A 16,115-nucleotide genomic window follows, 5' to 3' on the forward strand; every position below is an offset into this window, starting at 1 on the left:
GAAATAGACCACTCAGAATGATAAGCTGTGGGTTAGTGGAATTACATTCTAAATTAACATAAATTGCTACACCTACTCCTCATGATAGAACCTGAGAAATTGTTTTTTAAAAATAGAATTTTAGTACAACAGTGACCAATAACCCAATTTTTATACTTTATCTTTCAACCCTAAAAGTAAGAAAATTATGGGCCCTCGTGGGAATGTTGTATATTTCCAGAAAACAAAACAAAGGACCACATTGGAAGACTCTTGAATAACTCATACAAGGATAACAAAGTACCTTCCTGAGAAAATCTTTGCTATTTAACTGTGCCTTGCCTTTACTCTGATCACCCTGCCCTTTTGCATATGAATTATGCTTCCTGCACTTAGTGTGTGTGCTAGAGTTACCATGTACCAAATACTCAATGTGTTCCCCCATGTGTCCCACCCTCTGTTGTGGTGAAGTTGGGGCCATGTGACTTGGTTTGGCAAATGGGCTGTGAGCTCAAGTGTCACTTCTCAGCTAAGTCAATTAAAGGCAGGTGTGCTTGCTCCATTCTTCTCTTCCCAAGCTGCCACAACCTAAGAGGCCACAGGTGAGAGCACAGCATCACAAGATTGCGACAGTTGTATCCCTGAGTCACCTGATGGAGGAGAGCCTCTGCCCACCAACAGAAGGGTATGTATAGTCACAGGACACTAAGGTAGAAAGGGACTTAAGAGATCACCCATTCCAGTGTGTTTCACACTTTTTTTTTTATATAGATACTGGGGTTATTTATTTATTCTTTTTTTAATTAAGATTATGATAGTTAACAACCTTGTGAAATTACAGTTGTACATCATTATTAGTCATGTTGTAGGCACACCACTTCACCCCTAGTGCCCTCCCCCCACCCCCCCCTTTCCCCTGGTAACCACCGATCAGTTCTCTTTGTCCATATGTTAACTACCACCTATGAGTGGAGTCATACGGAGTTCGTCTTTCTCTGTCTGGCTTATTTCACTCAACATAATACCCTCCAGTGTGTTTCACACTTTTGATTGGGTGTATCAACAGAAGACCTTTACCACATGAAATACAAAATACTTAGAGATGAAAGTGAAGCTGCTCTGTTAGCAGTGTAATGGATCTCCTAGAGTCCCAGCCTTGGCTCTTTGTCCCCTCCCTTACTTCCACCTTCAGCTACCAATAATCTCCAACATCCACACCTCCACAGATATACAGAGCAAGGTTGCCACAGGACACAGTTTGAAGAGTCCTAATCTAATTCAACTCCCTCAATTTGCAGAAGTTGTAGGAGCTTATATGTCTTGCCCAGGTTCTTTCTCATACATGAAGAGCAGAACCAAGGCTATTTTTCTATGTCTGTGTGTGTGTCTGTGTGTGTGTGCTTGCGCATGTGTGAATTTTTTCAACCTGCATCATGAAATGAAGGTTTGACTCTACCAGATGGTGAAGTTTTTGAGAGGAGGGTTTGTGATAATGATTTATTGGTTTGCCTCTAGGGCAAATCCCAGCTTACTGCCTGCCTGTTGATATTCACTGAATATTTACTGGTTAGATATTTATCAAAGGACGCATCAATGTTTGTATATATCCAAGGACCAAAAACCAATTTAAAATGTAAATAGGAAGCACTGCAGTCATATTGGAAATCAGTTTGACATTATCTCCTAGAGCTGCACAAACACAAAACTCCAGTGACCCAGAAATTCCAATCTTCTGAATATATTTCCAAGAGAAACACATGCACATGTACAACAAAACTCCCACTCAAGAATATTTTTAGCAGTACTGTTCACTATAGAAAGAACCTATTGTATATAGCGATCACGCATTGGAGAATTGATGACTATGACATGGTACAGTTCACAAAAGTTAAAATGAAGAAACTATATTAACATGCAAAATATGGATGAATCTCGGCAATGTAATATTATAAAAATTAATTTCCAAAAGATCACATATAGCATGATATTCTTTTTAATAAACAACAAAATAAGTATGTGTGTAAATATGTAATACACATGAAAGCAATAGATGTCTATGTGACACACAGAAAGGAAGACAGGTTAATGATAAACACACGATTTAGGATAATACTTAGCCTGGATAAAGGAAGGCAAAGAGATGGAGGGCATATGGTTAGATGTCATTCACTATTTCCAAGGTCTTTGCTTTTGCTAAGTTCTGGGTTCACAAGTGCTTATTATTTTTAGATGGTTGCACAGATAGACATGGACCAACAATGAGCATGTGATTTGAACCTAAGACTGTGATTAATTCAATTCTGGGCTTTAGATCTAAAGGAAAAGAGTGATGTTAAAGAATCTCAGTGGATGTTAGGACAAAAAAACAGAGGTAAAACTTGTTTCCCTATCCCTCATAAGCACACCAATACACACTTAGCTACTCTCTTGGTTTAAATATTGAAGGTAAAATTATCAATTATCTGATAATATCAGCAGCTTTGGAAAGATAAAGAACTATTCTAGGTGACCTAAAGAGTACAAATGGTAAATGATATCCAATTTAAGAATAACAATGAAATTACAGATGTTGACATACATACAAACACTCACATACCCCTCACCTAAGGAGGGTAAAATGGAATCAGAATAGTTTAAATTAGGCAGCCTTTGCATGCCTCCATTTCTCCTTTCACATCCCTAACACTATCGTGGTGTACTTTCACTCTGACTAGTTTTCTCCTCTGATCAGGTGGGTAATCTTGAGCATATCACCCAACCAGTTTGCATACCCTCATTTCCCTGTCAGTTGTGAGCATTAAGAAATGAATAAAAATATTAGTATAGGGTCTGATACTTAATAGTTTTCCAAGAAATGTTGATTGAATTTTAATCTGAAAGTAAACAAAAAGGAAGACTGTTGAGACGCACACTCAGTGATGTACCAGGCAAGCTACAGTGCGATAACACAGATGCAAGTCTTTCAAAAATGCGGAGTAGCCAAGCCTCACTCCTCGCCCTTTCCCTAAATCTGTTCATCCAAAAACAGAGAACAAGAAAAATGTATTATCCACATTGGTAATCTATATGTGTAGGTTAGAGGCTTTCTATTAAATAATCAGTGTCCATTTATAGAATATTTTGAGTTTCAGAGTAATTATTTTGTTCTTTTTGGCATAGTTATAATGAAGGTAGTGAATTTCATCTTCACTTTTGTGCTAGAGTTCCATTAAAGCGTTTACTAAAATTAGGGAATTTTTAAAGCATAGAAACTTAATTGCATTAATTATCCTCTCTCACCCTCAAATGTCTTATAATGAAACTAAACAGTGGATGCAATAACGAAGCAAAGGAGAAGCTGGATTTGCATATTTTATAAACATGCTCAGAAGAGTAACTGTTCTGTTTTGCTTGGAATGGTAGTTAGCTTAATCATGTGTTGATGAAAGAGAGCGCCCAATTTCCTCGGGGCAGGAAGGGGTGAAGAGGAGTGACTTTGAAATGATGTCCTGGGTGTCCTCCTTTGCTCTTACTTGGAAAAAGATGAGAAAACAGGGGCTGGCCCCGTGGCCGAGTGGTTAAGTTCACACGCTCGGCTGCAGGCGGCCCAGTGTTTCGTCAGTTTGAATCCTGGGTACGGACATGGTACTGCTCGTCAGGCCACGCTGGGGCGGCATCCCACATGCCACAACTAAAAGGACCCATAACTAAGAATATACAACTATGTACCGGGGGGCTTTGGGGAGAAAAAATAAAATCTTTAAAAAAAAAAATGAGAAAACAAATTTTCAAAAGAATATCCCTGTTTACAGAGAAGTTAACTGTGAAACTTAAAACAGTTTTCCATTGCCCCCCATGTGGGACATAAATATGTTTAATTCACTGAGTGCAAATCTACACAGATTGAGAAAATCCTCTCCCAGCTTTAGCTCATGAAAGACCCTAAACTTGCTTCATGATACAAAGATTATCTAAAAAGACTGGACGAGGTCGATGTACTTGACTGGTCCTTGCTCCTTAGTCAGTTCCAAGGAGGGCCATTACTCACTAGGCTGGCAGCCATCCTGCTCCAGGCCCTAGATACTACCCCTCTGGGTAAGTAGAATGCTGTCCTTGGCCACACTTCCTCACTCCCCTCTCCTCCACCACCCCCTCGACACACACACAACCAAGGCTGCAGAGCCCAAACCACTGTGAAGTCAGCAGCACAGTGCATTTTTGGATCCATGTTTCTCCAAACAACATCTTATTGGATGAAGAATCTATGAATAAAGAAATATTATAATTCTTCTGGAAATTTTTTGTGTGATATATTGCACTAGTTCAAGATAATAGAGATAAGAAAAATGGCACCTGAGCAGAACAGAATATACTATATGAAATTCTGATAGAATCTTAGAATTGAAGTAGAAACTACATACCTGCCCCTCAGCCCAATTAGTTTAGCTGAAAAGGAAAACTTTCCATCACACGTGGACAAAAGACAAGACTGAGGTCAGTCTCCTCTGTTTATTGAAAATTACGCTCTTACATTGTTTGAGGATGAGAGAGAGAAAAAAATTACACGTGGCCTATGAAAAATATTGTCAAATAAGGTAAAGATTAAGAAAATAAATGAATTTAGAGTAGGAATCAGAAGAAAACTTCCAGGAACTGTTTGACATCTCCAATAAAGTTCAAGAGACACGGCTGCTATGAAATAAAAGGAGACTGTTATAAATAACCAGTTGAGGCAGAAAGTCAAATGAATGAGATAAAGATGCAAAAGAAAGTGGTTTCCCACAAAGAACCCAAACCAGGCTGGCTCCGGACATTTTCGCCGTATTATAAAATACAAGGAATCAAGGAAGAGACATGCAAATAATGATAAGACAAGATTGTGGCCCAATTTTTAAAAAATTCTATGAAAGGTGTTTTTCATGAACTACGGCAGAAATATGTTCTCAGATATGTGAGTGATGAGAATATATAGTATTTGTATGTTAAGTTACCAGACAATGTACTCCAATTGACCTAGAAATAGAGCACAATGAAGGATTCATAATTGCCTACCACCTTAAAAAAGGACAGTTATAAGCAGTAAAATCAGTTTTAAAAGGCAAGAGACTAAATTATTTTTGTATCTATTAAGAATACTAAATGGAATGTAAAAAAAAAAAAATACCTCTAAAAATCAGTAATCAGTAACATTTTCTCCTTCAAAAGCACCCTTCTGGGGGCCGGGCCCATGGCCGAGTGGTTAAGTTTGTGTGCTCTGCTTTCGCAGACTGGAGTTTGCTGGTTCAGATCCTGGGCATGGACCTCCAAACTGCTCATCAAGCCATGCTGTGGGGGCATCCCACATAGAAGAACTAGAATGATCTACAACTAGGATATACAACTATGTACTGGGGCTTTGAGGAGAAAAAAAAAGAGGAAGATTGGCAATAGATGTTAGGTCAGTGCCAATCTTCCTCGCCAAAATAAAACACTGTCTTGCTTCCATGAGCAGCACTCCTAATCAATCACCTGCTGAGATCTTATGAACACCAAGAATCCTTCTCAACACAGTGTTCTGAGCCTTTGTTGCCAATTTATTAGAACTGGCCTTTAAGATAAAACTATGTGATACCACAGGGTTAAAGAACAGGACTTTTTAAGCCAGAGAAGATAATTCAATGGAATTCTTTATTAAAAACTTCAACAAACAAGATCATCTAAAGACAATAAAGAAGATGGGAAAGAACTTTTGGTTGAGGCTAATTTATTGTGATATATTCCTTATTGTGAGTATAGTTATGCATCTTCATGAATACATAAAACAGTCTGCTGTAAATAGGATGTTCCAAGGCTGGATGGAGTATATGTGGGCAGATTGGAAGGCAATATGCAAACCTGAAGAGATTATGATGGTTACCAGTGACTATTTAGTTTTCCTTTTTTAGTACAAGTTTTATAATTTATAAAGGAAGAGAATATTGCATGATTTAAGATGGACCACTCATTTTTATAAATTTTTATAACACTAATTTATAATTAAATTTAACATAATACCTTGTAAATAGGATTGATGACATGTGCTGATTCTATTTCCAATTCAGACTAGACCATTAATTCTCTACTCAATAGAGACTCTCACCTTACTAATTTACTCCTATGTGCCAGGTTCCACTTCAACGAAAAACAACAGAATGTGTAGCCAAAGCAGAGATTCTCAGGGGATATAAAGGTATTGGGATTCCCACAGTTTCTGCAATATTATTTATCCTTGTGATATCATTACAAGTCTTAAAAGTAAAAAAAAAAAAAAAAAATTGAAATCAGTGGATTAAATTTGTATTTTTTAACTGAATTCAATACTTCAAATTTAATTCATTTCAATGTATTTTTGCCAACTCAGATGCTAATGGCCTTGAATCCAATTATCCTATAGATCTGTCAACCTGTAACAGCCTAGAGCCAAGTAGAAGGTCTTAATAGAAAAACGAGGCATTTCATGGGATGGTAGAAATTGGAGAAGAGGCTAAGAAGTGATTAAGTCACCCAACGATGCACACGGCTCTGGAGGATTCACCTTCCCTAATTACACAAAGTTCAGCCAACCAACTCAGCCTAAATTTTCTCTTAATTGGCTGTCATAGCTTTTAAACCATAACTGGGAAACTTAATTTACACTTGGGTTGGAAAAATATTAGAAGTGGAAGGCTAATAAATGTGACCATAGTGGTCACTATCAGTGTAACTGATCACAATGTCACCTACCATTGTGTGAAAATACTCAAAATCAAAGAACAGGCCAGTTTCCTCCGATAACTTCAAAATAAGGACATCACTACTTCTTGGGTCTATCACTGTCAATCTCTCTCAAATGAAGAATCAGACTTTAGCTCTAAACGTACCCCTCATAATTCTGTTTCAGAAATAAATACATTTAAAGGACAAAACTAATTGCTAATCTATCTCAAAAGAAACAAAATCTCAGTTTTAAGTCAAATTCTTTAACAAATTCTATTGCATTTGAGTCATTTTCCACTTTTTGTCTATTCATATATGTTTGCTCTGTCTATCTAAACTACCGGGCATTTGATCCAAGCAAAAAGAGAAAAGGTTTTGTGAGGTGAACTCCACCTGTGAGGATGGACCCAGGGCAGGCTCGAGTCCACTTCCAGGCTCAGTCTCCTTCAGCCTCTCCCCTCCACCCTTGTTTCTGGCTCTGAGATGAGGACTTGCTTCTCTGCCCTGTCTTCCCCAGATTGTCTATGTTTTCAAAGGTCCAATCACTTTTGTCTTTCTTAGTAGGACCACAATAATTAAATCTAAACAAAACAAGGTTATTTTTGTTTTGCTTAAAAAAAAAGGTATATATATTTAACTGTTGCTCCCATATCTTCATCTCCTAGACCAAATAATGACAAATAAAATTTTTTAAGGAAAAGTCTTTTATAAATTTATAATATTTGAAAGAACTTCAGGAATTTACATGTGAAGCACAAGACTACACAAGGTTGTTAACATGAAGATAAAATCAAAAGTCTTTTTAGGAAAAAAGGACGTGGTAACTATGCCAACAGGAGTATAATTGCTGTATTTGAATACTGAGTTAAATTGAGAGCTCTTAGACAACAAAAGCAAAGAAGGAGATGCAAAAAGGGATGGCAGAAATCTTACTAGACGATAAAAGAAAACAAGCTAGTAGTTCACGTTTTCCAGGAATCAAAATTCTAAAATGAAATCATCATTATCACATGAATCCTTATGTAAATGAGCACTGAGTACTATAATACAAAATATCTTCATCTGAAGTTCTGAAAAAGGATCAGTATATTTGTTTTCATTTCTAGGGCAATCATATATTTTTGAATCTTTACTTTTTCTATTAATTAATTAATGTAATTAAATAATTAAGGAAATCTAATTTCTCTTCAAATTATTTTTATTGTTATATTCAGAAATGATCTATTCTAATGTTTTTTAAATATTAGGCACATTAGGTAATATGTCATGAAATTGATAATTTATTGCTGTCATTGTCTTTCTTTTTTTCTTTTTCTTTTTGAGGAAGATTAGGCCTGAGTTAACATCTGCCATCAATCCTCCTCTTTTTGCTGAAGAAGACTGGCCCTGAGCTAACATTTGTGCCCATCTTCTTCTATGTTATGTAGGACTCCTGCCACAGCATGGCTTGCCAAGCAGTGCCATGTCCGCAACCAGGATCCAAACCAGCGAACCCCAGGCAGCAGAAGTGGAACATGCGAACTTAACCACTACGGCACCAGGCCGTCCCCTCGTTGTCTTCTATTTTTGAAAGTAAAAATCATACCACTTGTAAAAAAGAAAATGACAGATTTTATGTGTAAAAGAAGAAAGCCATAATCCAAAGCCTAAATCATATAAACCCAAAAATAACTTTTTTCTTGGATGTGATTGACAACATTCTGCAATTTCTGAAACTTTAACAAAATAACAAGGAAGTCACGGTGTGAAAAATCATGAATACACTTTACAAGTAAGGAGCTGAGTAAGAAAGCTCCATCTACAAACCAAAAACGGAGCAACATAAAGGAAATTATCAAAATTTAATTTTCAAGCTTTATACTGCTATTTGGTCTGTGTTCTGATTTTTAAATAAGTACAGCTATTTCCAATTATTGATAGTTACTGCATTTTCTCCCAGAAGCAGAATCACAACATGATTTTACTTCAGAGAATTAGGTAGATGGTTAAAGGTTACACATTTTAAGCTGATGGCTTTTTAAATTTGTTTGGTTGAGAACATTTTTTAAATTTGAAATGCAGTTGCTAAACTTAGTTTTATTGTATTATTTTGGTAAACGCATTATTCGAGATTTTCTCTTATACTCCGCACGCTAATGAACTTTATGCATTCTGTTTACTTCGCTTAACAAAACCTCAAAAGTAATTCACCTATTCTTCATTTTATTTTGAGGCTTACTGAGAAGAGGCTGTTTACTAATTTTTCAATGAAATAAAATTTTATTAAAAGGATAGCTCAAGACTGAAATTCTGTTGTTCCAATAGTGTATACCTGAACTTCACACTTCTTAACCGCTTAAATGAAAATGTGTTTCCTTGGTTTTTATCCTTCCCCAAATTGTGAGTCTCTCTCAATGGGCATTCTACGACTTCTCATCATAATTAGTGTCGTCAGTGTCTGGCACACAGTAGGCACTCAATGTTTACTGAATGAATTAATGAATCACCCAATACCCATCTACTACGTTCTAGGAACTATGCTTCACACACACTCTTCACTGAACCTCCCATGTCCAGGTTCCATGTTTCTACTCACTGCAATCTTGCAAGTTAGGAGCTATAATTCTCATTTACAGAAGAGGAAATAGACGTGTGGAGGTTAATTCCAAAACAATATCATACAGCTAAGAGTGAAAGAACTAGGTTGCATACTCTCTTTTTCTGGTTCCAAATTTGATTATTTTTCTACTAAACCTGCTACTAAAAGTATATGGTATTTATGGTAATCTTCAACTAAATTAAAAATTCTCTCTAGTGCAAGGTACAATGATCAGTGCTCTGGAAGATAGAAAGATGAATGCACATGGGCTCTGTCCTCAAGGGGTTTATAATCTACTAGGAGGACAGTGTGTGGACAATTAATGATGTTATGGTGAAAGCCAGAATGGGGTCCCTGTAAGAGTACCATAGTACAGCATCCTCCCCTTATCCACCGTCTCACTTTCCACGCTTTCTGTTACCCACGTCAACCTTGGTCAGAAATTATTAAATCAAAAGTTCCAGAAATAAACAATTCATAAGTTTTAAATTGTGGGCCATTTTGAGTAACATGATGAAATCTCCTGCTGTCCTTCTCCCTTCCGCCTGGGACATGAATCATCCCTTTGCCCAGCGTATCCACCCACGCTGTATGGGCTACTGGCCATTAGTCTCTTAGCTGTCTCGGTTATCAGATCGATTGTTGCAGTATTGCAGTGCTTGTGTTTCAATAACCCTTATTTTACCTAATAATGGTCCTAAATTGCAAGAGCAGTGATGCTGGCAATTCGGATATGCCAAAGAGAAGCCATAAAATGCTTCCTTTAAGTGAAAAGAACATAGTATATATAAAGTTTGGTACTATCCATGGTTTTAGGCATCCATTGGGGGTCTTGGAATGTATCCCCCACAGATAAGGGGGTACAACCATACAGAGTACTGTAGAGGCAGGAGTAAAGAAGAAAGTCCCTTCTAAGGAAAAGGGACCAAGAGATGCCTCATGAATTCAGAGGAACCAGAACTAGTTTTTGAAGAGTAAGTACAATTTGACAGGTAATATTTCCAGTAGAGGGAGTAGCAGGAACAAAAGCAAGGAGGTAGGAAGATACTGTGTATTTATCATTCACACTTACATTCACTCATTCAATGAGTTGTTGACCACTATAAATGTGGGGCATACAGTGAGATGGACAAAGCCCCCACCTAAAACGGCTTACATTCTAGAGGTGGAAAAAGTAAAATACCTAGAAAACAAATAAATGAACAAAAATTTTCAGAGTAATAAGTTTGAGTGAATTAAAACAGTGTTTTGGATTAGGTGGTCAGGAAAATGAATAGGATAAAGTTAAAGAAATCCAATAATGGCTGCTAAAATTAGATATGTGTGACTTGACCTAACAATCTTCCTTTATGCAAGAAAGTTGCTGAAGAATGTTTATTATTAACAACAGCAACAACAAAATGACCATAATCTTCCTAAGTACCAGCTACTACGCAACACTATGTAGTTATTGAAAAGAATGAGTTAGATCTTTTTATTGACTTAAAAAATTTAGCCATAATATATTGTTACAACAAACAGCAAGTTGCAAAATATGATCAGATTGAAGAAAAACACAACTTGATTACATTAAATATTGTGAAGGTACACGAAATAAGCACTTTTAAATACTGTTAAGAGTATAAATAGGTAAACTTTGCTACAGACGATTTGACAGTATCTATCAATATTAAGAATGCTTGTATCATTTGATCCAACATTTTTTAAAATCAGTCTAAAAGATTCTTACACACTCTGCATTTTAAGAACATTTAGTGTATGATTTCCCTTATGTTAAAACATATTTTTCAAAAATTTAAATGTATTTTTGTATATTCACCTACTGAAGAAAACAGAATGTTTTTTCTTCCAACTACCCTGTAATCCCCACAGAACTCTTCCCCAGCCCCTGACCCACTATTTCTTCTGGTGAGATCTTTGGGGATTTTTAGGCCCAGATTGTTATTTTTTACTGAAGTATAATTATATGGACTTAACTACATGCTTTACTGATTTACTTGCTCACTAGTCCTTCTTCAATTCATTTTTGTTTTGTCAGAACACAGGCTTAAATGCTTATTTTAAGCATAAGACCATTAAGAGGGTCTGTAGATGATGACAGTTCTGAGTCTTAGCATATTTGTTAATGTGGCTGGCTAGAGATTTTAGGTCCAAAATCAATTTCCCTCAGAATTTGAAATTTGGCCCCACTTTCTCTTATTGTTAAGTCTAATGCAAATCTAATTCCCACTCCTGTTTTTTTTTTTTTTCTTTGTAGACAATTGGGGATTGTTTTCTTTATCCTTGGCTTTCTAAAAATTTTCCATTTTATGTTTAGATTCATTCATTCATTTGATGAATATTTACTGAGCACTGACTCTGTGCCAAACAGTGTTTTGTATTTTAGAGCTGTAATAGTAAACACAATAGACAAAGTATGGATCTTTATTATTTAATCCACTGGCCACTTGGTGGGCCCTTTTAATTAGTGTTATACTTCACTTTGAAAATATTTTATAATTTCCTTATTTCTTCCATTCCACCCTCGCTGTTCTATGTGCTTGGAATGCTCAGAAGACAGATATTGTAGATTTTGGACCCATCTTCCAGATTTTTAACCTATTTTTTGTTCTTTATTCTGAAGAAACCCTTCTTAATTCATTCTTTAGCTGTGTCTATTCTGCCATTAGGCCAACTAACGAGATCTTGAAATTTCTACCAAGATAGTTATGTAAGTATTGTTGATGATTCTTATCATCCTGCATGAACCAAATTCATCTGCTTTCTTTTTTCCCCATCTGCTTTCTTTCTGTCATGAATAATTGTTTTATAAAATAATTAAGATTTTTAAATTACCAATTACATATATTATCGAGATATTTATTTTTCTTCTAATGGCTTGTTTTCTTTTAATAGATGTTATATCATCTTTTCAACATCACTTATAGTTTCTTTAACTTTTTGTTATTTATTCAAATAACTAAATTTTCAGGTATAAAATCATCTATTTGGTGACTCTCTAAAATGATAGATTTCCTCACGCAGTTCTTGGTTGTCTGGTCATCTTTGTGTTCCAGAGTCACTGTCTGACTCTTTGATGCCTCTTCCTTTCTACAACAGTTACCTCTGGTGCTTGTGGGAAAAGAGCTGGGCATGCTTTGTAGGCAAGTTCATAGCTAGTCTCCTGCTACCTGACTCCAGGCCCCTCCTGGAGGTCACGTACATTCCCTTTATCGTAACAGCAAACTGCTAGTGCCCACTGCTCAGCACCATTAGAGAGAAAAGGGGAGACTGACTGGTTTTCTTCCTCAGAAAGCAATTATGCTATTATGAATCCCAATGTTCTAGAAGCCTCAACTGCTTCTTGCATTCATTCGCTTTGAAGTTGCAGCTCCCTGGGAGTCCCTCCCACATCTGTAGTGGTGTTCTGCTTTCTGTTGTGCTGTACCTTCTCTATAGCGTTGTTCTGCATGAATCAAATTCATCTCCTTTCTTTTTTCCACATCTTTTCTCTTCTGTCAAAAATTATTGTTTTATAACATAATTAAGATGATTTAAAAAAATACTTTTTTGTCTATTTTAAGAGATTTGGGGGAAGCTCATGCAAATGTTCAGCCAACCTCTTTATCTAACTACTTTCTTTTCATACTCCATCAAATTAATACAGCAAGAAAAATATTTTCTGAAAAATGGTTACTTTTACCTAGAATATGAAAACCAAAAGTATTGAACATATTCCTCATGAAATAATCATAGAGAAGGCAGCAAGACGAATCAGTTTTATCTTATTTTGTTTTGTCCTGTGCTCATTATTAGACCACCATTTCTCAGCTTCAAATTCATGCTTCTGTTCTTCCCTTTTTGTGACTCGGGCTGGGACTCTGCAAACCAGTTCTCTTTTGCTAACTGGATTACTGTTAGGCTCTGACAATAGACGGCACTGGAGAGAGAGTAGACGAAAGGAGAGAGAGGGATAGTCTCCTTTGAGGTTGTGTCCTGCTCCTGTTTTGATTCCTGTTGCTCTCAGCATCACCCAATAAGGACGCACCCTGGCAGCAGCTAGTTATCCCAGTAGTTGGTTCCAGTTGCATTTTTTTCCCAACAATGGCAAATCCAGCATCACTGTGGCTCCTCACAGGCCCCAGCTACAGCCAACTGGTGTCCCCTCCTCAAGATTTGGCTCCCAGTCCCACGCAGTACTTCTGTGGCATTCCTGAGGCACCAACACAGCTCAGCGACATTCCCTCCTCAGAAGTCCGAACCTGAGCTCTGAGTTCCTCAGCCAAGCTTAAAGTCTGATAATCCTAACCTCTTCTCTCTATCCTATCAGCCTTAGGGATGCTCTGTGAAACTTTAGTGTTCCCTTTTTCAGATGTCCAATTCCTGGATGACAATTCTTTATATGAAATTCTCCTGTTAAAATTGTTGTGATTTCTATCTCCAAAGTGGACTCAGAATAATATATGCCCCTACCTGTCACAGCTGTCCTCAAGTTCCCAGTGAGATTCAGTCTTACTGTCAAATGACTGTGAATTATATTACATGTGAAAAATATTATATGCTATTTATATATTTTATTGAAACATTTTAAAATATGGTTAAAGAAAAATGTACATGGTCCCCTCTCATAATTTCAAAGCAGTTAGTTCAACAAGGCTTTGAAAGGGTAAATCAAAGCACTTCCCTGAGATTTTTCTCCAAACAATTTTTCTGAAGCCCCAAAGCACCAGAATCCTCATTGTACGTCTTTGGAAATCTTTTCATTGCAGTAGTCTGATCATGGGTTAATTTCCTATCCAAGCCTGGAGAAGCGTTAATGTCAAATGATGGATGCTATTAATTGAAGTATAATTGTATCCAGGTATTCATATTTCTTTAACTCGATGAAAATCACATATCTTCTTTTAAAAACGTAGCAAAAGAGGACAAAAACTGATTAGGCATTTATTAGGTTTATGTTTTATTTTTGTAGAAAATTAGTGGATGCTAACTGCCTGTTAGGAATCAGAAACATAGAAAGCATGGAAGCAGGAGAGACCTCAATATGGATTATGAGCCTGGGCTTTCATTCTCCTGCTCTAAGTGGTTAAATATTTGAGTCCAAATATATACTCTTGGTGGGAGCTCACACTCAGCAGGTAGCCACATAACCAGTTTTAATAATCCAAAACTCCAGATGAAACAATAACACAACATACACAGACCTGGACTTTTTCATAGCTGACTTGCCCAGAAGTACCAACTAAATACAAACTGAGACGAGGACCACGATGACCTTCTTCATGAGAAGACTGACTTTTAACATTAATGTCTCACTCAGTCTTGGAAGCCATGAGAATATAGAAAAAAAAAATGCCTTTCTAAGGTAATCAGAAAATTAAGTGAGGGACCTTGACTATTAATGCTGGTACCCTAAATGTACCAAACTATTGACTGGCAAGCTGGGTGTGAAGCATTAACTGTGAGAGAAGGACCGTCACTCTGCCAAGCTGAGGATTTTACCACCAGGTAGGAGCTGCCAGGCCACGTTTGAGATTGCCCCAAATAAATACCAGGGCAGCAAGGCATCCTGGACACAGAAATTGCTTCTAGGCTGAAGGTAAGACACTTATGTCTGTCTGTTTCATATAAAAATAACTGGGTGACATACTCTGAAAGAATACTTCATTAAGAACTTTATCTTTCAATATATGTTTCTCCTCTCCAACCAAGAACCATTTGTTTGTTGTCATCCAAAAAGAAAACCAAGAAGTAATTTTTTTTAACCAAAGATTAATTTATTCAAGGACCTATAAGAGAACTTTACAGAAGACTATGTCCCCAAAAATTATTCTTCAAAGCTTGCCATAAGTTCATAAAATGTAGACATTTAATTACAGCTTCATTTTTATCACTGTCTTTTGATAAAAACAAACCAAGGATGTGAATCTCTGTGTTGATACCTAATCCTACCAAAAATCTGTCTGTCTTTGGAAACTATTCTTAAAATTTAAATAAGAATACAATTATTCACTCCAGGAATACTTTTTGTGGAACTTTTATGTGGCAGGCAATTTTCTAAGCACTGGGTGAGCCTGCCCAGGGGTTAGAAAGACAAGCAAACAGTTACTTTTGGGTTTTTTCCCCCTCATATTATTGAAATTCAAACTGTTAATCTTTTCATAGTGTAGTGGCAGTCAGCTAGTGAGAGAAACAGGGAGCTAATGGTTGAAAAAGAGTGAGTCACTATATTGAAAATAGTTGAACCCATAGGCAGAGAGGAGAGTTCAGCTGAACCTAACTTCACCATTTTTTTCAATGAAATCTCCATGTTTTATATTAGAATTAAATGCACATATTTTGCTGTTTTTACTCACCGCTATTGCTTATATCCCACTCCATTCCTTAGATTCAATTTTCCTCTTACCAGAGTCCATCCTTTTGTAGTTCTCTCAGCAATAATCTGTAAGAAGTAAATTTTATTAGACTTTGTTTCTCCAAAACTTTATTTCATCCTTATTCTTGGACGATAATTTAGTGCTGTATAGAACCTCAGGACATGAATCCTTTTCCCTCAGCATTTAAAGATTTTATTCTACTGCCTTTTAGCACGTATTATCACACACAAACTACAGTCAGCATAATTGTTGCTACTTTGTAGGAAATCTGTAAGACAATTTTTAATTAGCTTCTCTTATTTTTCACATATGGCCACACCATGTATAGTCCTATAATTCTTGCCCTGTATAAAGGAATATGGCTAAGGGAGCTGAAAACTAGGCTATGGGCTACTAACACAAGTCACGAAATTAAAGGACAGCATCTCCCAGAGGATACTGTTTTCTCTTTCACATAGAAGTGTCACGTAGGGTGGTAGTCTCACCATGCCGCATATAGGATTGAATTT

At 36.6% G+C, this 16,115-nt stretch overlaps 1 protein-coding gene across 1 annotated transcript in view; it reads right to left on the reverse strand.

Moving 5' to 3' along the window:
• KCNN2 (potassium calcium-activated channel subfamily N member 2) overlaps window positions 1-16,115 on the reverse strand; it is a 405,580-nt gene that overhangs the window by 247,571 nt on the left and 141,894 nt on the right. Inside the window, exon 2 of the mRNA XM_014842806.3 lies at window positions 15,586-15,671. The gene's annotated coding sequence lies outside the window, so the exon portion shown is untranslated. The remainder of the gene's footprint in view (window positions 1-15,585; window positions 15,672-16,115) is intronic.

Source organism: Equus asinus, chromosome 9 (genome assembly GCF_041296235.1).
Source record: "Equus asinus isolate D_3611 breed Donkey chromosome 9, EquAss-T2T_v2, whole genome shotgun sequence".
NCBI classification, from domain to species: Eukaryota; Metazoa; Chordata; class Mammalia; order Perissodactyla; family Equidae; genus Equus; species Equus asinus.